At 36.3% G+C, this 25,195-nt stretch overlaps 1 protein-coding gene across 2 annotated transcripts in view; it reads left to right on the plus strand.

Moving 5' to 3' along the window:
• NCAM2 (neural cell adhesion molecule 2) overlaps positions 1-25,195 on the plus strand; it is a 417,403-nt gene that overhangs the window by 192,662 nt on the left and 199,546 nt on the right. The gene's annotated exons all lie outside the window — the stretch shown is intronic.

The following is a 25,195-nucleotide window of genomic DNA, read 5'->3' on the forward strand; positions in this document are numbered from 1 at the left end:
TGGAAACCCTGGCTGAAATTTGATTATGGACACAAAGCAGGGGATCATCTCTGCAAGCAGTAATTCCTTAAAGGAATAAAGCTATTATTTTAAACTTGGACTTCCAATGTGAAGATTGAGGGTGTAGAGGGGGAATTTCCCCATAGCACAGGGGAAATGCTGAGGGTGCCCACCCATTTTCTTCTGAGTAGAAAACGCAGCTTCTGCTGTTAGCAAGTGTGAATATAGACAGGCAAGAATTAAAGCAGCAGGAAAGAATATAGCTGACATCCAGTGACAGTAATAATAATGCAACGTAACACCAGGACATTGATGGTAGCTCAGGACAAGCAACATTTGGGGAAAATCATTGCTAGGTAAATTATGCACAGTGGTGTTTGTCTGTGTACGAACCGTAGAGCACAAAGTCTGATCGCAGGAATGTGCAAGCTAATCATATGGCCTTGGAGCATAGACATAAAAATTCCCAACTGAGTATAGGCTACTGATACCGCATCAGTATTTAGCTACGCATTTTTATCTCTCTGCTTTATTTGATCATTTCTCCATTGCAAAAGTGAGTTTTTATGGCACTGTAAAAACAAAAACAAAATCATAAGTATAGTTTCTAGATATGGAAGGAAGAACTCCAAAAGTGATCCGCCAAGATTCCCATGTTGCGGTTATTTAATCGAACACAAATCTAAGTACTGCTGGGAAGGACTTGGCAGATGGATATAAGAATACTGATCCACTGACCTTGAACAGGAAGATTATCCCGGATCCAGTGTAATCACGTCAGCCTTTAAGAGCAGCAGAGGAGTTAGATGCAGGGGAAATGAGAAACAGGAGATAATACTGCAAAAAGGAGGTCAGAGATTCAAACGCGAAGAGGACTCGTCCACATTTGCTGGCACGGAAGATGGAGGAGAACTGAAGCGCCTGGGAATGCAGACAGCTTCCAGAAGATGACAACCACCCCAGACTGAAAGCCAGGAAGAAAATGGACCTGGGTTTTTGTAAACAATCCTGGAGCCTCCAGGAAGGAGCACAACCCCGCCAGCGCGTTGATTTTGGCTTTGTGCAGAGAACAAACTGTTCCATGTTTTGCCAATAGTGCTGAGTCACAGAAACTGTGAGATAATAAATGGGTGCTGTTTAAGCCACTCAGGTTGTGGCCATTTGTTACAGCAGCAACAGAAACCTAATACATTCCACAGATGCATTTAGAATATTGTCTTAAACCTATTTGTGTTTGTAAGCATGACCAGTATACTGAATCAAGAGCAGTCCAGTGTGCGGAAACCTTAGTCATCAGATTCCACCTAGCATGAATTAAAATGATAATGAAAGTAGAACTATTTCTACCTTAGAGGTTGCAACCAAGTACACTTTCAGAAAGCCTTGTTGGAGTTCCATTTCACTGCTATTAAAACTTTCAGATTGAGCATTTGCACTTTGGAAAGATATTCAGCGGCAAGTAGTATGGAAATAAAAGGAATATGTTGCCAAATTCTAGTCTGCAGGGTAGATGGATCAGCTGAGTTGTGCTGCCTCAGGGACTGTATCACTTTTAATTTGTTTTTCAAAGAAGGGCAAGAGCTACCCTAATATTCCTAAACTATCTAGTATAGCTTGGGAACTAAATCTGCTTCCAGAGATTTAATAAGGGGAATTTTATTTTAAAGGGGGATGGCGGTCAGAATTCCATTGCGTGTTGCTTCTATGAACCAACCTATCCTTTGCTTACCTTTCTAGAGATACAGGAGCATGTCAGTTCCCCAGACTCTGGATAAAATCTGGGAGTGTCAGACCCATTGGCATTTAAAGGAAATGATGTCTGTAATACTTTCAATAATAAAGATATATTTAAATGAGACAAAATATTTATCGGAGACATTTTTCCACAAGCCATAAGCTTTTAGAGTGTGGAGGGGAGGAGGACTGGGAGCTTTGGAGACCCTGTTATAAATGTGCAGTTACAGTTCAACTACTGAGGCCCAAGATTATAAGTTATTTTTTCAAGATCCACATCTTGAGGGTTTCCTTTTTGTTTTTTTGGTGTTTTTTGTTTTTTGTTTTTTGTTTTTTGTTTTTTTTTTTTTTTTTTTTTTTTTGCACTATAATGCTCAATAAAACTGGTCTACACAGTATCTTAAAAAAGAGAAATGAACATTTATGGGATGGCCCATGAGCAAAAATATACCACTTGCAAATAGCAGCTGTGATAAAATGAGAATTTTTACATAGTAGCTTCTAAATAGAAGACCCATTAGATACTATCTGTGGATTTTAACTGTAAATTTCTCTGGCTGAAAATAAAGAGAAACCACCTTTTTAGAGGACACACAATCTGCTACATTTTCTTCTCTCCTCAGAGGCAACAGATGTCAGCTGTTTCATTGGGCAACACAGGTTATAAACTAGATAGTGAATACTTGATTGAAAGGCTGTGGTGGGCAGTATAATGCTCCCACAAAGAGGTCCATCTCCTTGGACACTGAATATATTATATGGCAGAGGGGAAATAAAATTGCTGAGGAAATTAAGGTTGCTAATCAGCTGACTTTATAACAGATAATCCTGGATGATAATTGGGTGAGTCTAATGTAATCCCCAGGGTCCTTAAGCTACTCAGATATGGAGATAATCATTTTTACTGGCTTTGAAGATGGGAAAGTAAGGCCTCTTGAAGGTGGGAAAGGGGAGGAAATGGATATCTCCCCCTGCTGATACCTTGATCCTAATCCATTAAGACCTGTATCAGAATTCTGACCTACAGATAATATAGGTGTCTTGTTTAAAGCCACAGATGTTGTATAATTGGTTACAGCAGCAAATAGAAAACTGACACAAATGTGAATGGCTTCATGTTATTAATTTGGTTCTTGTCCATTTAAAACATGTATTTACTTACATCCCTTCAAGAAACTTGACCTGCTGTCATCCCACCCTTTCTTTGATTCTTCTCTACCCCACCTCTCAAATCTGTTTCCATTAAAGATTCTTTGGAATAACTCCCCTATGCATCTCAAAATATAGGGTGCCCAGGAATCTCCATTTCATTATGTTAAAATGTAGGTTCTCCTTGAATTCTGCATTTGTAGCAGGCTTCTGACCCACAGATCATATCTTGCTAACCTGAGCCAATGAGTTTGGCACAATGGAACTAACTTCAAATGGATATATAAACATCTATCTATAAGTAGATAAATAGATATAGATATATATTTATATATGAAGCAAAGGTTCATTTTTTTTCAGGGAAAATTCTTGTATAACCTAGAAACTGTAAAACTCCAACTTCCATATTGAGGAAATACACATTTTGTGAAGTACTAGTATGTTACAGGTTACCACAGTGATAAAAATAAAAAAAGGTTGTGCACTTTTGTGAATTATTTATTTAAAAAAATTTAATAATTAGTCTTTAAAGATATGTGTTATAGCATATAATTCTACACATAAAATCTATATAATTGTGTTAACCAATGCCACCCTAATCCTATATAATAAAAGCGTAATTTGCAAATCTACCAAATGGCCGAACAGCGGAATGACCATCAAGACGATCATCTGGGACCACACTATGACACCCACTGGCGCCAGGCCAGCCAAGGCAGGTGCAATGCGATTGGTCAGGGATCGGGCCATCGCCCTATGATCACCCCACAGAGGGAGGCCCAGGCCACTGACTGGCGGGCTGCAGTGGGTGGGCGAAGCCTCCCTCTGTGAGGGCAGCTGGAGGGAAGCCCAGGTTCTGGGTGCCGGAGGGAAGCTGGTGCCGGCAGCCGGGGAAAGGAAGGCCTACTCTTGCATGAATTTCGTGCACTGGGCCTCTAGTACATTTAATAAAAATAAAATAAATAGATAAAGATATGCTCTGGTACATGAAATTTCTCTTACATTGTACCTTTCTAATTGATGTGCTCTCCAGAATTTAGATTACAAAAATCAGCTAAATGCGTCTGCTATTATGACTAAGTGCAAAGATCACCACTTCCCTTTGAAAGTCAACATTCATCTTCACACATAGTCATTATCTCCAAGGAGAGCTATAGTTAGACAGTGGTGAAAGAAACATTAACCTCCCAGTCATTTCAAGAGATGACCTAAATAGACCAATGTACATCACATCATGGTTTCCAGTCATCCAGGGGCATTTTAAAAGCCAGTATTTTAGCCTCCTCCCTGACCAATTAAAGCAGAGTCTCTGGTGGTGGGCTGAAGGCATTAGTTTATATGTAATAAAGTTCTGCAGGTTATTCTAGCAGTCAGTTAGGTCAGGGTTGCAGTTCATTGGTCTGAAACTGCCCTTTTCAATATCTTAACCATGAGCCACATGTGAATATGGAGCATTTATGTATGTATAGTTCAAATTGAGATGTTCTATAAATACAACATACCATATTTTGAAGGTTTAATGCGAGAAGTGCATTTAAAATATCTCATTAGTAATTTTTTATTTTGATTACATGTTGAAATGAAAATATTGATATATTGGGTCAAATAGAATATGTTAAGATTTTCTTGTTTCTTTGATTATTATTAATGTAGCAAGCCAGTGTAAACTTTAAAATTATTTTTGTGGCCCACAGTCACTATTGGCCTAATATTTCTATACATTGCTGGTATATATGAATTTCTAAATTCATATATTCTTTTGTTAGCTGACAGAGCATGTTATCTTCTGCTGTTATTTCACTTTTCGTTTTAATGCCTTTCAAACAGCTAGATTCTTTTTTTTTTTATTGTTTAAAGTTTTACATATGTCTCCTTTTTCCCCAACTGACCCCCCTCCCGCCCCCAACCATTCCCATCCCAGGCAAGCCCCCACCGCCCCAGTGTCTGTCTCCATTGGTTGTGCTAATATGCATGCATACAAGTCCTTTGGTTGTTCTCTAACCACCCCCCCCCCCCACCTCCCCTGCCATTTGTAGAACAGCTAGATTCTTAAACCATTTTTCTGCTACTTTAGTAGACATTAAGCAAGTCATCTTATCAATGTCGTACCCTGGATTTTTCCTGTAGAATTTCTCTTCTTCCTATTCCTCAAATATGTGAACTCCAAAAGCGATGAGGTCATTAAGTATGTCATTGTTTATGGTCATTGGGGTTTCACTCACTGCCTATCTGAACATGATATACATCAATATCCTACAAAGACATTTTTGCTGGGGAAATTCTCCCTCCAAAAGTAATAATTGAAACACAAATTTTTAAGTGCTGGAGGAAGAAAAACATGAAAAAAATATAACCTTTGTTTTGGAAAATGGCCAAAGCTTTAGGTATTCCAGAGAAACATGGTGATCTGAGACTATTTATATAGTAGATATATGTGTTGTTCCCATTTTTTTCTTTATCTGGCTTTCCATTTCTTCTCTATCCTTAACTCCATTCATATTTGTAGAGGAATGGGGGGGCGGTATACACCTTTTTAAGACTGCATTTTATCAGGTGAGCTGAACAAATTGTGTTATTCTTCCACTTTTGGAAGGGAATCACCCAACCCCTTGCACCTTATGAGAAAATCCAAGGAAACCATTATATGCTCTTTAATTCTCTTTTTCACTCTTTTCTACACACTTTCTTTGGGATATGATATCTTATTGATCCGTGTAAAGCCTGGATGCTGTTATCTGTGTTGCTTATTACTTCTACACTTATTTTTTAGAAAAATATTATTTTTTCCAGCTAGTACATGAAATGTTGAAGTTTTTTTCTTTTTCATATTTCTACCAAGGGTCAAAATTATGCACATATTGAGAGTGTATGCATATGTGTGAGTATGACACTCACGTTGTACTAGTCACAGCTCTCCACAGAACAGAATCCATAGGGTATATGTGGGCAGGTAAACAAAAGATTTATTTTAAGGTATTAACTCATGCAGTTGTGGGGATTGAAGAGTCTGAGGTTTGTAGGACAGGCTGTCATGGTGGGAACTCAGGCAGGATTTCTGTGTTAGTCTTGAGGCAGAGGTTTCTTTCTCAAGAACTTCAGTAAGGCTTTCAACTGACAGAAGGAGGCCCACCGCATTATCAAGGACAATCTCCTCTTCTTTACTAAAATCAACATATTTAAATGCTAGTCACATTTGCAAAATACTTTCACAGCAACATCTAAACTAGTGTTTGACCAAACAAGTGGCATCATAGCCTAGCCAAGTGGATACATAAAGTTGTATATAAACTCTTCCAGGAGTCAGAAAAATTCAGAATAATAGAAATAGAAAATTCTATATGAAGAATACCTAATTTGATGTTCCCATTTTTTAAATTATGAAACCTGTATGAGAATAAAATTAAACTCAATCATGAATGATATATATTTTAATAACAATGTATCATTGTTGTAAACAAACCCAGTAGATATAATCCAAAAATATTTGTGATTGAGGATTTTTTTATTTTATTTTATTTTATTTTATTTTATTTTATTTTATTGGACATAACTTTATTTTTTTTTTCTTTTAAATTTTTTTTAATTGTTTGAAGTATTACAAATAGTAGTACATATGTCTCATTTTTTTCCCCATTGACCTCCCCCCAGCCTCCCCTTCCTCCCAGTACATGCCTTTACCTGCCCCCCCCCCAGTGTCTTTTATCCATTGGTTATGCTTATATGCATGCGCACAAGTCCTTCAGTTGATCTCTTACAACCCCCTCCCCCGCAAAACCTCCTCTGCCTTCCCGCTGTAGCCCGACAGTCTGTTCAATGCTTCTTTGCCTCTGTATCTATTTTTTCCCCTTTTCTTTCCTTTAAAGAATCTTGCCTGTGCAGACTAGGAATAAACATATAATTACAAAAAATGTTTGAGTCCCAATTTCAATGTCCAACAGTTCTGAGTCCCCGTTTCAATGTCAAACAGTTCCTTATGTGTACACGTCAGCAATGATATCTGGATGGTGGGCACATGGTGGCAATGCAGGTCCGACACTCTCTGGTTTGGTCCTAGGCAACCTGCTGCGTCGCACAGCTCTGACTGCTAGCATGGCAAGGCGTCGTCAGTGTCTCCCATCTCTGGACTGTTTCTCCTCTTGTCTTCGTGGTTGGAGCAGACCTGTCAATTCCTCTCTGTTGCAGGAATCCACATGGTCTTGGAGTTGTTTTCTGAAAATATACAAACATATTCTCGACCAAAAGTTAATAAAGGAATCTTTTCTATATAATTGATTTGGGATCCTTTTTATTTTTGCCCAAACGATTTTCCTTTGTCTTATTTAGACACCATGTAATTGTACTGGACAAAAAGCTGTTCCTAAAGTGTTAACTAAAATTTCTATTGGTAGTTCATCTCATGGTAAATTTCCTGAACATGCAATGAAACTAAAGCAGCCATATTTTTGTGCAAAAAATTAAAATTTAAAGTTATCAAGACTGCATTATAAAATTTACAAAAGCCTCCATTAATCAAAAAAGGGGGGATAGTAGGGTAATATCATGTAAGGAAAAATATCCTATAAGTAAATTACATCTAGAAAATTTTTACTTTACAAGATTAATTTTTATTTGTAATGACAACAGAAAAACACCCATGTGATTGAGGATTTTTAAATTAAAATGAGACAAATGTAAGATTTAAGTTTGCCAACTTAATGTAACTGCAGAGTTGTTGGTAAAACTCAGATTTTTTAGGGAATTTATCAGTTAAGAAGTATAAAGACAAACACTGAAGAAAATGTCACTGTACGATACTTCATAGGTACAGAAAGTAAGCACCATCAGGTGTAGGAAGTCCACATAATATTTTCAGCTCAATTAACAGGTCTAAAAGTTCTAGCTTGAACTCACTTATTTCCTTATTTAAACATTGTGATTACATTCTGTAGTTTTCATTGGGCTACGGAATAGCTAATGTGGTTATCTATCTATATATAAAAGGCTAATATGCTAAGTATCTGACTGTCTGACCAGTCACTATGACACATACTGACCACAAGGGGGAAGACGCTCAATGCAGGAGCTGCAGTGACACACACTGGCCATTTACAGAGAAACGGCACCACGGACCTGACACCCACAAAGCAACACTTGGCTTCCCCCAAGTGGAACACAGGCCCCGCCACCACCCCAGAGTGATAGCCCACCAAATCACAGCTGATGCTGCTGAGACCCCATGGTGCAAAATGCAGCCCACAGCCCAGCTCAGCCTGGAAATGGTGGCTGTGGGCATTGGGTAATGACGACATGTAGCAACACCCAGCTTCCACTCCCTAGCGACTAGCGTTCTTGCAGTTTCTTCAGCCCAGGAACATGACTTGCTTTATAGACAGGTGGAAACATTTTACACTTTAACCAAATGTCTGTGAAGTATTTTCCCATGCCTCATCTCATTTGATCCTCACAGAAGTCCAGGAGTGGAATCCTATTTTCTTTTAATTAGCTGGAAAACGGAGATTTAGAAAACTTAGAAAATTGACCTAACTGAAAAGAAGTAAGAAATGGTGGACCTTGAAAATGACTTCAGGTTTTCTCACTGCACAGAATATAGTCAAACACTGCTGTAGTTAAATATTTTACCCTTTGTTCTCCCTGCGTGATCTACAATAATAATCTGTTTCATGTTGATATTTACTGCTGTGTTGCTGACAATTACCTGAAAGAGAAGTTGGGGTACATCACTGGGCTGGAAAAAGTTTAGCTAAATCAGAAAGCAGGTCTAATTAAGGAAGTTTATTCTATATATATATATAAATGGCTAAGTTGACTTGCACATGTGCGATGCATATAAAGCTCTCGCTGACACCAATCACACACATGTGTTTCGATCTGTCATTGTCGATTGTGAAATTGGTTGACACCTCTATTATAGAGAAAGGGTGAATAGCAATATTAAAATATTTCTTCTAATTAGTTTCCTTTTAATGTGCATGATTTCATGCACTGGGCCACTAGGTTTTTATATAATCATACTATGCTACAATGTTAACAAGTTCTTCATATATTTGGTCTCTTATTAATGCATCCAACTTATTCTTCTTCCCTTGCCATATTTAAGTATTCCTATTCATTTTCACTTATTTATTTAGTATCAAACTATATATATATATATATATATATATATATATATATATATATATTTTTTTTTAAAACATATTTTATTTATTTTTTACAGAGAGAAAGGGAGAGGGAGAGAGAGTTAGAAACATTGATGAGAGAGAAACATCAATCAGCTGCCTCCTGCACACCTCCCACTGGGGATGTGCCTGCAACCAAGGTACATGCCCTTGACCGGAATCGAACCCGGGACCCTTGAGTCCACAGGCTGACGCTCTATCCACCGAGCCAAACTGGTTAGGGCAGTATAAAACTATATTTTTAACCCTTTAGGTTTAATGACATTAGATTTTATAACAGTGAACAAGTGAATGGATAGATCTGAACAGTTATATAATTTGATTTGCTAAAACATTAAACTTCCTTATATCTTGGTTATGCCTATTAAAACATCATAAAATTATTTTCATTAAGGTCAATTGTGCAAAAAATGGGTGAATACAATGGAAGAATGATATAATGAACTGATTGATATGCAAATCATTAGCAAAATGAAGCTTAAAGTTTTAAAAATGGAATCACTTCACAATTTTTTTGGAGTAAAACTTATTATACATACTCAGCTAGAAGCCCATGTATTTTTGATATCATGAAAAATCAGAGAAACTAGTGTTAGTTTTTAAATTTATGGACACTATTAATATCTCTTCCCTGTCCCTTCTGACTACAATTCATTGACATTTAGTGATAATCTCTTCTTCACTGATTGTGGAGTCATCATTGCAATAATGATTAAGTGAGAAAAAAAAATAGAGCCTAAGTGATGTGAATTTAAGTCCCTCTTTTGATAGTTTGACTTTGACTCCATTTCTCTCAGATTTATGAAGGCTAATCTATAAAATAGGTAAAATAACATTTTCCACAGAGTTATGATTAAAGACAATGTACAATTGTTTTCATGTAAGACATTTTCAATCAGTCATGCCTGTACTAACAGATATATAAATGACACATTTGTGTTATATTGTTGATGTAGCATACATACATACATGTATATACATGGCCTTCTCTCAGACCATTATTTTACAGAATATTCCTTATGTCCTAGTATATAAAATTATCTAGCACATAATTGCTTGTGCTTTGTATACATCTTATCAACAACTATAACAACCTCAGTGAGGTAGGCATTAGTCTCTCAATTATTGATAAAGTAATTGAGGTTCAGAGATGTTAAGCAACTCTCATCCCTCTAAATCACATTCAGGTTCCACATGTGCAGCTGTCTGAATATAAAGCCTGCATTGCAGCATCCCCCAATACTTTGTTTTCGTATTTCAGCCATCTGTTCCTCTGTAATGTGACATCTGCAATCTTACACCTTGGTGGTCTCAATGTGTGGCATGTTGTGGTAGAAGGGGAATGGACTGTGGACATGACCTGGAGTGGAATCCAATGATCTTGGGCAAGTCAGTTATGCCTGTACCATGCTTGCTCATCAATGATAATGACCTGCATGGATGTTATAAAAATTAAATGGATAACATTTGTAAAGCACCTAACGTGCTTTATGAAAGTTCATATCACACCTCAAAATTTGGTTGCATTACCAAATTATTTTTGAGACGGTGGCCATGAGATGTACAGGTTTTATAAAGTTCTTACATTGAAACTGCTTCTTCCATTGCATTTTATTTCTGTTGTAAATTTCATCAACACACATGTTTCTAAATTTATTTTATTATTTTTGACTACCCATAAGCATGCTGTTCTTATGCTCTAGGTACTTTTTTTCTCTTCTCCACTGACTACTTGATTATTGCGTTAGTCTCTGCTCTGTTCCTTCATTTCGTATCAACTCTATACACTATTCTCAGAATATTCCTCTCAACTATCTTAACACACCATTTCCAAAGGATCAGTGACTATCCACTGCTATCCAAAAATCTAAGTTATCCATCAGATATTCAATTCATTTAAGAGTCTTTCTGAAATCTATCTTCCCTGTAAATGTTGTATAGTTTTGTCTGTTCTTCTTTAAGTCAGACTCATTCTTCAAAGAGTAAATTAACTGTTTTTCATAACTAAAGTAGAGATCCTTCTAAAAAGATGATATCTTCCATTACACATTTTACATAGTACATCCTCTCTTGATAACTTTGCTAGAAAGTTGTTTCTATTTTTTATTTTATTTTACACAACGCACATTTGTACATGGACATGTGCACTCTTAACTCCCATACTACTCACTAGCCTGCCTTAATTACATGTCACAATGTGTCCAATCACCTTTATATAACTTTCTACATGGTTTTTGTTCTAAAAGTGATATTGAATATGTATTAGCAAATTTCTAGAAGCATAAAAATACTCAAGCCGTAAAGACAGATTCCTTAACATTCGGTAGTTTTAAAAAATCCTCTCTAGTGTCCTGATTATTTTTCATCTCACATCTATGAGAACCATTAAACATGATCAATACTGTGCTTTTAAAATCATGACGATCCAGGCATAATCTTTGAAAGGACATACTTATTTTCTCGTCTGTCAAGAAAGCCACAGTTTTTAGGTAGATGAAGGGCATGATGAAGAACTGGAGAGGAAAATGTTATCCTTTTTTTCTTTCAGATCAAGTAGGCATATCTTCAGATCAGTAATAACCAGCCTAGAGAGTACTAGCATTAGATTTTTCTGTGAGCCATGCAGCGCCTCTAAATAATTTATAAAAATAGGAGAACATAAAACTTGAATTAATGCACCATGCAACGTTATATGATATACAGCAGATTTTGTCAGTACCATGGAAACAGCCTTGCTTTGAAAGTTCCTTTCAGACTAGAGTTGGAGTGAGGCATACAATTGAAAGAGAAAATAGTTATATTAATGAGATTCCGAGCCCGGTATATTTCAAAATACTGCCAAACTAAATACAATGTAAACAGAGATAAGGTGACATGCTAAAGAGGAAGAAAACATAGTGTAGAAACAGAAAGTGAAGCAGAAAAAGCATTTGCAATCATCACATTTCAAACACAACCGGGAGGTTTGCAATATCGTCTGACGGAGGAGAAAGCAATCACCGAGCACAGTGGATGGCAGGGTCGGGACGTGGCGGGTTCAGGGCTCTCCGGGGTGTGTATTACCATAGTGAGCGCCGTAAGTGCTTTTCTTATGAAGCCACTGACACTGAGTTTTCAATCCACCTACAAAAATGGGCAGCCATTTGAGAGTTCTCACCGGGAGTCAGAGACAAAATGTTCCCCCATGGGTGTTATCAAATACTGCAAAGCCTGTAAGACTTGAAGGCTTTTCACATTTTACTCGTCTATGAATAAAAAATGAATTTCTCCAAAAGAGGGAAGCAATCTTATTTCCTGTGACCAGCACAGAATGACCCCTTCTGTAACTGTATTTTCCAATGTGACTGTATTTTCCTTTGTGCTTAAGATGTCTTACTTGTACGTGGAATATATGGAATATTTAAAGACAATATAGGTGGAATATAAATAAATATTCAGATAATGTTGCTTTATCTGTAGCTCATATTTTCAAATTGATATCTTTTATCAAGGCATTAGCTTAAGGAATTAATTTCTTGTATAAATATGTGTAATCTTAAAGAGACACATATATATATGCATATACATATGCATATATATGCATATATATGTGTGTATATATATATGCATATATATATATATATATATATATATATATATATATATATATGTGTGTGTGTATTTTAGGAGGAATAAATAACTTTACCCCTAAAATTTACTTAACATTCCTCATTTTATATTTTGATTTTTTATTAATTCCAAGAGAAAATTAGAGTAATGGGATTAGCATTTATATGGAGGCAGCATTTGAAAATACTTATTTTTAATATTTGATCAGCAAGCAAAGACTAACCTGGAAAGATGCCCTTATTTAGGATTTCCATTCTTGGAAAATTAACAAATTTTGATCTTACATATGGAGCTATTGTCAATAATATAATTTCTATGAATGATTTTTAAATGATTAAAGCTGATGATAAACTGTCTTATCACATTATCTTTAAGTTAAAATGATAAAACATAATTAACTACAATAGAAATATGAGATACTGCTTTATTATATATTAGAGTAGCATCTATGAAAGGCTGGCTTCTGTACACAGCAAAACAGTCAATTTAAAACATTTGGAAAGTACTTAGAATCATCTAGCATGTACTACTTATGTTGCAGGTGATGAAATTCACGTGTAAGAAAATTTACAGACTCACTCAAGCATACATTGTTAATTAAAGTCATAAGTTATCCTTCCTACCTCAATGTATTAGTTAATTAAAATGATGCTAAATAATTTATTATAAGTGTCAGAATATGTATGCACACGATAACACTAGTACTTGACATAATCCATTTACTTTCTTTAAATTTCCTTTCAGGCCATATTCTATTTAATTTCTTAATCTTTACCCATAAACTTAACCTAAAATTAAAATTACAAAATATACAGCATAACAAAATTGAATTGAATTTCTAATATTGTTTCTTTCCAATGACAATATTGGAATGGTTATTTTTAATGAGTTCAACACACTAGAGAGTTTATAGTGATCCTTATCTACTATTATTCATAGTAACATTTAAAATAACTTTGGTCTAGGATTTCAGAATAGGCAACACAAAAAGAAACTGAGGAAAAAAGTGTCTATAAGATACGTTAACATATATTGCTTCAGACTTATTTTTGAGTAAATAAAATTCAGATTAGTATTTAGTAATCCCTAACATAATTCTAAATACAGAGATCAAAAGATTAGCAAGTGTGAGAATTATTTTGTTGTTAATACTCACCAGAGGATATTATTTTCATTGATGTTTTTTAGACAAAGTGGAAGGGAGATGGGACTGGGGGAGGAGAGGGAGAGAGCAAGAGAGAGAGAGAGAGAGAGAAAGAAACATCAATGAGAGAGAGACACATGAGTTGATTGCCTTTTGTACTCGCCCCAGTCAGGTTGGGGATCAAACCTGCAATCCAGGCTTATGCCCTTGACTGGGAATTGAACCCACTACCCTTTGGTGCATGGACCACCTCTCTAACCACTGAGAAACACTGCCAGGGTGTGAGTATACCAGTAAGAATTTTAGGACTGGCAGTTTTTCTGGGCAAAATGCTACAAGGTCTACTACGCATATTCCAGAAATAAAGATCTATAAAGCCCCACCTAACCTTGAGAATAGCAGGAAGGAAAGTGCCCTGATGTGATTGTTATTCAGATAGAACAGCCTGCTTAAAAAATACATATTTATATTTGAAACTAATGAAGAGCAGAGTGAACATTTGGAACTCTGCAAAGTATAATTGAATCGCTTTTTATGAAGGACACTCTCATAATTTAAAAACTGAATGATTATTTTTGTTAGAATGACTTGTGCTGTTTCACATTAACTCACAAAAATATTTTTGATGAGATTTTAAAATGATATTTTAAAAACTATATATCTTTCGGCTTTTCATTACAAATAAAATATTCCATGGTGTTTATGCCTTCTATCCCCAAAACTTTAAAACACTTCCAAATCGTATCACCACCACCCTAGTCTAAAAGAACTCTTTGCTTGGACACCAGTTGTACAAATTTGATCTTCACAAGTCACCTTGGCCAGTGGGAGATAAAATTTATATTGTGTTCTGCTTCCTAAACTTAGGACCCTGGTTCAAGACCAAATTAACTAGTACGATGGGGAAACTCTATGTAATATCTTTTTTCAGGAATTACACCTTTTTAAAAATGGTAAGCCATGCGTGTTAGCTGTTGTGTGTAGACACTTGCCGCCTAGGAATATTTACATGTGCTTTATTTAGGAGCTCTACAAATAATGCCATGTTTGTTTGTTTGTTTATTTATTTATTTATTTATTTGTACATTGTGGATGGTAAAAAGTCATTTCAGATTTGCTTAATTTTAATGTCCTTGCTTAAAAACATAAAAATTGGCAACTTTATGTGTCCCCAAATGATTGTATTTTGTTTCCATTATGTGATTCTATTGGACCATGAAATCCAAGCCCAAGGTTTAAAGATATTGAAGCACCACCTTCTAATCACAATATGCTTTGATCCTAAAGGTACACATATTATTCTGTGATATTTCTTCTTTCCCCTTTATCCCTTTCTTTCCCACTCTCACCTCATCATAATGAAAAATACCAAATCCGCCTTATTCATCTTTGCAAAAGTTCTGTTGCTGGCAAAATGTCTAGCTATAATCTATCTTTAAGAATTTTGTCAAAATTTAATCATGTTATTCTCCAAAATATTCCCAGGTAATATTAGAACCAGAAAATTGGAAATCATCCCTTTATTGAAAGCTTTGTTTGAGGGTTCATAATGTAAGAACATAAGTAATATTGCATATGATACACTTAGTTGTTGGTTCAGGAACACTTCTGATAATACCTATAAAGTTCAAAACCATGGACAGGGTATATGCTTTTCCACTTGAAGTCCATTGTTGTGGGTGAGTAGAATATTTCATTACAGCAGAGAAGTGAGAGAGATGTCACATAATAATTTAATTATGAAATTTGTTTAACACCCCCCAAGGGTATTTTTCCATTTGTTTTTCGAGAGAGGGAATGACAGACAGAAATGTCAATGTAAGAGAAACACACCTATTGGTTGCCTCCTGCATGAGCCCCAACCTGAGCCTGGGCTGGGGAGAAGCCTGCAACGGAGGTACATGCCCTTTACAGGCATCGAACCTGGGACCCTTCTGTCTGCAGGCCGACGCTCTATCCACTGAGCCAAAATAGCTAGGGCATAAAATGTTTATGAAGTTGTTACTCCAGTGTGTAATGGATACAAAAATGTTGACATTCTCACAACATTTCCATGTAATTTAAGAATGATGGCAAAGCTAGCAATTGGAAATTAATCATTGCTAAAACATAGAAGTGGTGACCGTTTTTTTTTACTTTGGTCACACAATGTAGTATGCAAATCATGTATCATAGAATGTACACTGGAAATGTACACTTGAAACCTATATAATCTCATAAACCAGTGTTGCCCCAATAAATTTAAGAATAAAAGAAAAAACATAGAAGTGATGTGTTGATTTTCACTAAGAAAAATTTAAAAGTCCAATGTCAAAAGTGCCTGGTTGCCTAATTTTGATTTAGTAAATGAAGGGACAGTATGTTTAACAGAACCTTTTTTAAAATAGTGATGTGCATGGGACATCCAAAGTATTGCCTAATAAATTGAACTACTGTAGAATTTATATGACAGTTCTCCCTTTTATAAGTTAATGGGCAAAGTAGTGACAAAAACACTGACAGGAATATATGTATAATTATTGTATACCCCCCTGGGAAAACAGTATGAGATGCAATTTCAGAAAAGTAACAGATTATAACATCCTATATAATAAAAGGCTAATATGCAAATAGACCGAATAGCGAATCAACCGGAACAACCGAACAACCGGTTGCTATGATGTGTGCTGACCACCAGGGGGCATTTGTAGAACATGGTTGGTGTTGGCCGCAGCAGGATGGTGGAGCAAGTGAGCAGGGGTGCCAGACACAGGCGGGGCGCCGGTCGCTGTCATCGGGGTGAGCCTTTGGTGGTTACTGAAAATTCTTTGCTACCACATGCCACGGTCCCTCCCGGTGCTTGCACCTGCTGCCTGTGCCGGCCCCTCTTGTACCTGCTGCCAGCACCGGTCCTGCTCACACCTGCAGCCAGAGCCAGATTCACCGCTCTCACCCGCTGCCAGTGCCCGCCGCTGGTCTCCATCACTCGACTCCATCAGCAGGTGCGAGCGGCGGCTGCTGGCTCTGATCACCCCTGAGGGCTTCTCCACTTCTCCCTGTTCCTGAGGGGTGATCAGGGCAGCAGCCACTGCTCAGACCCGCTAACAGGGCAGAGCGATTTGGGCTGGTGCCAGCAGCGGGTGCAAGCGGGGCCGGCACTGTCAGCGCCTGGGAGCAGCGGTAGTGGGAGTAGGGCTGTCGGCAGACAGGATGGGGGCCACGGCAGGAGGGGCTGGGCGGGGGTGCGGAGGATGGGCTGAGACCCGCCCCTGTGCCTACAGCAACCTCGCAGCCCACAGTTCCTTTCAAGGTGCACGGATTCGTGCACTGGGCCCCTAGTTAAATATGTGTCAAAAGAGTTGGTTTATTTTTAACTATAATTTTATACTATAACATAAATGCATATCACTGTGGAATATTGATTTAGTAAATCTACTATGTTTCATAGGTGGGTTTTCTGGTTTAATCATTGTTAGAAATAATTAAATGGCAAAATTTAGGAGAATATTCTTAACATATCTTGTTTTTGAAAACATGTACCCACCAAAGTAAATCTCATGTAGAATTATTTTGCTTGAGTTGAATAACAATCATGAGAAGATACTATCTAAAGCTACTATGGGGTTTATACTGTTTCCAACCCAAAATATCATCCCTTAATGTGTTACTTTTCCATCTGTTGGGAAGGTAAGGTTGTTTTAAAAAAAACCTGATATCTGTCTCTTTAGGTATCTAACCTTATTTGTGGGCGTATATAACTACCAGTTTTCATATATATTTTAAATGCATTTGTATGTTTTATGCCTACATAAGCAGTTTGCACCGAACCCAATACTGACTTTTTTGTGTCACTATGGAAACCAACTTTGTTCATTTTAATGAAATTATATTCTTGTCATTGAGTCTGTTTCCCTAAGTGGTCTCTGGTTTTGTTTGTTTTGTTTTTTACTTCTAATTCAGGAAATGCTCTGCATATCCTCATCCTTATTATAAGCATAATTTAAAATATAATTTTAAACATTTCTCCCCACTTACCTTGCACTAGAGGGTATACTTTAGTGTGACGTTTGATTCATAGGGAGATTCATAGTGACTTTCAGATGGTTGAGGATACTAGATTCCTGTCATCCAGGTAAAAATGACATTACTTAAATACAAGCCAGCCATGCATATTTGAAATTGTTTTACATTGGAGTTATAGCATGTACATTTAAGAGAAATCCTGAAAGAAGATGTATATAGACTCATTCATATTTACAGAAAAAAACACAAAAAAAACTGAGGTTAGCTACTGAAGAACAAGAAATGTATTAATTTATAAGATTAATGTTAGCCTAATTATAAAGTCTCTGAACTAAATACTTTTATATCTCTTATTAGAGGAATAAGTCAATGACTTTTGTGCACAAATTGTGCAGTTGTGTTGGAATACTGCTTGAGTTGCCACCCAATGGCAGTTATATGTTTGATATCAGAAGGGCAGTTTGCTTCTCTTCAAGTGGATGGAGTTTAGATAATTTAGAAATATAGTCTATAATCTTATGAAAATTAAGGCATAATTTCTTTGATGCTAATTATGAATGTTTTGTTGACATACATACGGTACACCATTAGTAAAGACGGGGTACTGAGGAATAGTTCTTTAAAATACTCGTAGTGGTTTTACTAATATTAATCTAAAGCAAACTTACTGATAGTGAAAAAATGAACAGTGATCACTTGATTAAAATGTATATGGGAAAATCCAGCAGAAATGTATCTGTTTATTTATTAACAATATACTATGTGCCAGTAAAAGAACCTTACTTACAATCTAATGGGAAAACAAACAGGAAGAAAATGAACAACAGCAGCAACAACACAAGACACAATGTGAACATGTAATGGAAGTATCTTAGTTCGGAGGCAGGATCAGGGAAGACGCCCTGTAGGAAAAGATGTCTGATACAAACTGCCATCTTTTACATGCCCATATGCATATGAACAAAATTTGAACTAGAATTTGAACTCTTCTTCCCGGAGAGTGCTTGAAGTATTGATTTGTTCCCAAGGAGTTTTCTGTTAAAATACTCTGTGAAAATAAGATGCTGATTTGCAATTTTATAATAACTCTATTCAGTGATGACATTTCTCATTTGCACATAATCCATGGTGTGAACCATATGGGCACTTTTTCCCAGCATTAATGATCTGCTAACCCAAGTGTTCCCTAAGAGTTAATGAGTGCCTGGAGCAGTTGGAGTTTTTAAGCAGAGTTGAGGACCTGTGATTTATATGGTCATTTCTTACAGGAAATGCCTGACCAACAGGTCATTGTTGCTGTTATTGTGCTTATAATTTAAATGCATGATGAATAAATTGCTCGACAGATTATTTTCCAATTCAAAATAGATATTTAGTAATAAGTAAACTGCAGCTAATGACATTTTGGTTTCATATTTTGCTATTATATTGTCTACGTGTATAACGACATTGTATCCTCTGTATTATTTTCCAATTTTAAAAGTGAAAAATTGTAGCAAAAGAGTTTTTAAGTAATTTTTCACATATTCATTTGGCATGTCAAAATAGGACAGACATCAAATTTAATTATAAATAACTTTAGTATTAGAGAATCTTATGGCAGGTATATAGGGGAAAAAGGAAGGTTTAACATGAAATATTGACATGCTTTTGGTAACTGAGATAAAAATAGCTTCATCATTTTTTGTGTTTTTTACCAATTTAAATTTTCATTAGAATTTAATGAAATATAGATTATTTCATATTTTACATTTTAGCTTTTAGAAAGTAAAAAGTAGTTGGGTTAAATCATTTCAAGAATTTTACAAAGAAATTCAATACATGGTTTTATTTATTCTCTGATTAAATAATATCAAAGCTATTTATTATTTTATACTAGGGGCCCAGTGCACAGATTCATGCACCAGTGGGGTCCCTCGGCCTGGCCTGCACCCTCTCGCAATACAGCATCCCTTGGGGGATGTCGGAGAGCTGATCTCCAGAGGCCAGGCTGAGGGACCACACCAGTACATGAATCCATGCACTGGGCCTCTAGTATGCATATAATATCTTTGTTAATCTCTTCCTGTCCTCCCCCCTCCCCCCTTCCCTCTGAGATTCATCAGTCTGTTCCATATTTCCATGCCTGTGCATTGAGCGTCTGCTCCCTGGTGGTCTGTGTGCATCATAGCTACTGGTCGAATGGTCAAGAGGTTGAACAGTCACTTAGGTTTTTATATATTTAGCTGTAAATTAAATTGATCAGCACTAAAAAAAATACCTCAGTAGATGGACCTAATCCACTTTTTGATTTCTAAAAATTCTATTAAATTAAATTCATTAATCATGAAACTCTCCAGAGATATATAATATTATAAACTAAAAATGATGAGTGCAAGTGATCAATACACTTCCAAATCAAGTAGGACCCTTTGTATTGAATGTAACAGAAAATTCAAATAAAACTGGTTTATATAATGAATGGAATTAATTAACTCACCTAATTAAAAAATATAGATGTATGACTGACTATAGATCCAGCTGTTCACACTCAGCAGAAAATTTCCATTTCCATCTGTTTGCTTAGTTATTTTCTATTTACCCTACTGTTTGCTTAGCTAATTCCTACTCTACATTCGGATCTTAGTCCGATTCCACTTAACACCACCTGTCATCAACCTCTCTCTGCCTTTACTAGACTAGATGAGTTCCCTTGTTATATGTTTGCAAGTAGTCTCTATTGTTTTTGTATTGTATTTATTAAATTATAGTAATATATACTTATTATTAAGCTTTGTAAGTAATTTCTTTGTCTGGCATAGCATAGACACACAATCTGCACTTACTGAGTTAATGAATGCTTAAATGAAGTCAAACATCTGTCACCGTTCTTAACATATGAAATGACCATGAACATAAATACTCTGGCTTTACTTTCTCTTGGCCTTCATTCAGTGTCTGTCATTACGTTGCTCTCTGCTAAAATTCTGCTCTCCATGAAACTTCCCTGATTATGTGTGTGTGTGTGTGTGTGTTTGTGTGTGTGTGTGTGTATTTACTAGAGGCCTGGTGCACAAAATTCATGCACTGGGGAAGGGTGTCCCTCAGCCCAGCCTGCACTCTTTCCAATCTGGGACCCCTCGGAAGATGTCTGACTGCCGGTTTAGGATCGGGCCTAAACCGGCAGTTGGACATCCCTCTCACAATCCGGGATGGCTGGTTCCCAATAGCTCACCTGTCTGCCTGTCTGTTTGCCCCTAACCGCTTCTGCTTGCCAGCCTGATCACCTCCTAACCACTACCCTGCCAGCCTGATCGATGCCTAACTGGTCCCCTGCCAGCCTGATTGCCCCCAACTGCCCTCCCCTGCCAGCCCAGTCACCCCCAGCTGCCCTCCCCTGCCAGCCCAGTCACCCCTAACTGCCCTCCCCTGCTGGCCTGGTTCCCCCCAATTGCCCTTCCTCCCCTGCAGGCCCAGTCGCCCCCAACTGCCCTCCCCTGCTGGCCTGATTGCCCACAACTACCCTTCTCTGCCGGCCATCTTGTGATGGCCTTCTTTGACCACATGGGGGCGGCCATCTTGTGCAAGGGCATGAGGGTCAATTTGCATATTACCTCTTTATTATATAGGTTATATATGTGTATATATGTATGTATAATTATATACACAAGTGTATGTACAGGTGGGGGGAAAAGTAGGTTTATAGTGTGAGTATGCAAAACACAGAGTTTATCCTTGTATTATTTATTAACTATAGGCCTGGTGCATGAAATTTGTGCATGGGTAGGGTCCCTAGGCCTGGCTGGCGATCAGGGCCAATCGGGGCCTTCTGACTGCTGGCCAGGGCCTTCATTTTCTAGCTGGATGCCAGCTAGGGCCTTCCTTTGTTCTGCACCACCCCCTTGGTGGTCAGCACATGTCATAGGGAGCGATCGAACTCCTGGTCTCCCAGTCGAACTCCTGAGGGGACAATTTGCATATTAGGCTTTTACATATATAGATTATTGTATTATTTTCCACACAAACAACTGTAAACCTACTTTTGTCCAACCATGTATATTATCAAAAAATGTCCCCTTTGTTTTTGAAACTGCATAAGATGTTATCTCTGTTGGCATCGGTCATAGTCAAATATCATCTAGTTATTTTGGGGGGGATATTTTAGGAGGAGATACATATTCTCTAGTAAATCATTAAATTTAGAGTGCATAAACTGTATAATGTTTCATTTTTTCGGTGGATAATTCACAGTTATCTATAAATATATTTGAATTAATAAACAAATTAAATACATCCTGTTATTTGAAGGTTTGGATGGTTAATGTCTTGGTTTTGGTTTTTTCAGCTATTAGTGTTTTCTTATAAATATGAAAGGGATTTTGTATCCTGTTTTGGGCTGTTAGGGCTCTACAATATTGTATTTATTCAAAATCATGCTAATAAAACAACATAAAAGACTACTTGCTTTTAAAAGAATTGTCCTCTATTAAAAATAAATAACAAATAGACTTTTGTTACACAATGGTCTTTCCATATTTATTTGTAAATAAAATGGAAAGAAGTCAACTCACTTCTCCTTTATGATATTTAGTATTTCATAAACATGAAGATGCTTATTAGGCAACTTCGTAGGTTCTCTTTCCCACAAGATAGGATCTCAATAAAATCTGTAGCTATGTAAGATCTAATAAATGAAAGTTTAGCTAGATAACAGATATGCAACATAGGTAGTTACTAAACCCGATAAATACAAAATGAAAAGGATTCTGTATGTTTTCAACAGTGGTCCTTCTTAAAAAATATTTTGTGGGAGGTTTTGATATCTAAGGAATATGTAGTCTTTAACAATTTTAGTCTTTAACAAGTGAAAGTGTAGAATTTGATGAGAGAATACTACATTCAAAATAATGTATCTTTACATTTATACTTAGTAGTTTTACCTTTATGTATAAAATTGGATAATTTATAACTTAAAAAATGAGTACAGTGTTCATGACATAATTATTGATATATAAACTATTGAAAAATTATCGCTTTCTATTTTTGTAGGCATTTTCAAAGTAAAATCTATTAAACTTGGGAACTTTGGATTTTAGCTTTTGGCAATCTAGTATTTATAAAACTCTTTGCAGGTCACAGCATATTGTGACCCAAATAAACATATATAATAATTTGAGACTCTCAGGTTCAAGCAATATCTACAAAGATCTCGCTGTGTATTTGTGTGTGTGCATATTTCATATACAATTTGACGTCTTCATGTGTTTCTGTTATACGTGGTCTCATTAAGAAAAACGGAATCTTTAACCTAGACAGTTTCACAGAGTTGAAAAATTAGAGTTAAGTATACAGTCTTGGTTTAGCACCATTTCTTCACCAGATTTGTCTATTTTCAGTGTTTCTGGCTTTCTATTATTTTCCCTCATAAGGCCAAACCTGTGAAATTTAGAATTCTGCTCATTATTTATGTTTCTATTTCTGGTTTCTCTGCTTTTCAAGTCATTAATTACTGATTGATATTTAAACCTATTTCTGGAGACACAGGGTTGGTATTTTCAGGAGAATGAACAGAAATAATACAGCTGTAATGGGCATGACTACCTAATTCCATAATCCTTTCATTAGTCAGGCATTCCGTTTAGTGGAGTATTTAATCCAGCAGGAGCCCCAAGGGATCAGATCACATTGTCACTGTGATGCAGAATTTTTAAGGTTTTATATCATTACAACTTCTGAAGAAAATTTCTGCCTAACTTCCTTCTGTAATAGCTATGTAAGTCGCACATAAAATTATTGGCACGTTTAAATATTGCAACAGATATGGTATACTTATGGACATTGTGACTACTGTTTTATATTTCTAACATTTAAACTCAGAGGTAGAATTTTTAATTTCTATATTAATAAGAACCTCAACTTTCTAACCTATGATAAAGTTTTCATTTACATGGTCTTTAGTTTACCTTACAGCCCCAAGCATATGTTTAAATACAGGATTTCTTTCACAGATTAAGAATGCCTATTTTATTTTATTATTTTTTTAAAATATTGTTGAAAATATTACATATGTCCCCTTTTTTGTCCCATTGACCCCTTCTAGCCCACCCTTGCCCCCTGCCCCAGGTCTTCACCAAACTATTGTCTGTGTCCATGGGTTATGCTACATATTGCATGTAAGTTCTTTGGTTGATCTCTTCCCAACCACCCACCCTCCTCTGCCTTCCTTCTAAGATTTGACTATATATATACTCCTCTCCTCCCATCAAGCACATGTTATACTGGGCAGTAATTAGTTCTAAGTTTACTGTTCTACAAATTAATTTCAGACTTGTCTTTCAAGGAATTTTAATTAAAGATAAATACAATTTGCTGTTTTATTATCCTAATAAAAACAATATAGAAAAAAAAAGAGTTATAGTAAATTTTGTTCATCAAATTACACAATAAAGTCATGGTTTAGTGGAGTTTTTTTAAAACAATATTCAGATATAGTGTTGCTTGGGATTTTTAGACTATGGAATGCTAAGTTGTAGATGCTAAAAAATAGGCTAAGGCCTTTGAAGGATCTCCCATTCCTTTGCAACATTTAACGCAATGCATCTTAATCCTTAAAACTGAAACACGTCGTCATGATAAATTATCAAAATGGATGTCAGTTACCTTCATTTGTTATAGAAGTTTGCCATAAGAATTCATCATTAGAGCCCTAGCCGGTTTGGCTCAGTGAAGAGAGTGTCAGCCTGCGGACTGAAGGGTCCTGGGTTTGATTCTGATAAAATGCACAGGCCAGGATTGCAGGCTCAATCCCCAGTAGGGGGCACACAGGAGGCAGCCAATCGATGATTCTCTCATCATGGATGTTTCTCTCTCTCTCTCTCTGTCTCCCTTCTTTTCTGAGATCAATACAAATATATTCTAAAAAAAGAATTGATCATTAGAACAAAACACAAGAAAACGATTTTAGTTACATCATTTAGTTGTCCATACAATACTTAACATTTAATATTTACTTAGCTAAACAGTATTCTGAAACTGTGCATTGGAAATTCTGCAAATTGCCCTTTAATTATGGAGTAGAATTTGTGTTTGAACATAATAATTAGGGAGAATACCAAATATATTATTATATATAAAAATAAGAAAGCAAATAAGATAAAATCAGAAATATTTATGACCATGAACATTTGAGTTTTGCGTTTTAAATGTAATTTTAAAAGTACTTTTTTGTTTTTAATTGAATAAACATGGGATGTTTCAATATTTTTTCTCTTATTGTTAGCATTTATACCTCAGGCCTACATTAAACCACTTTTCAAAAGGGTAAACCATGCAAAAATTCAATCTTTAGTCATTCTAGCAACAACCATTAGGGCAATAATCTTACTTGTAATAAGATGACCAT

The sequence above is a fragment of the Plecotus auritus genome (genome assembly GCF_963455305.1).
Source record: "Plecotus auritus genome assembly, chromosome: 2".
In the NCBI taxonomy this organism is placed as follows: Eukaryota; Metazoa; Chordata; class Mammalia; order Chiroptera; family Vespertilionidae; genus Plecotus; species Plecotus auritus.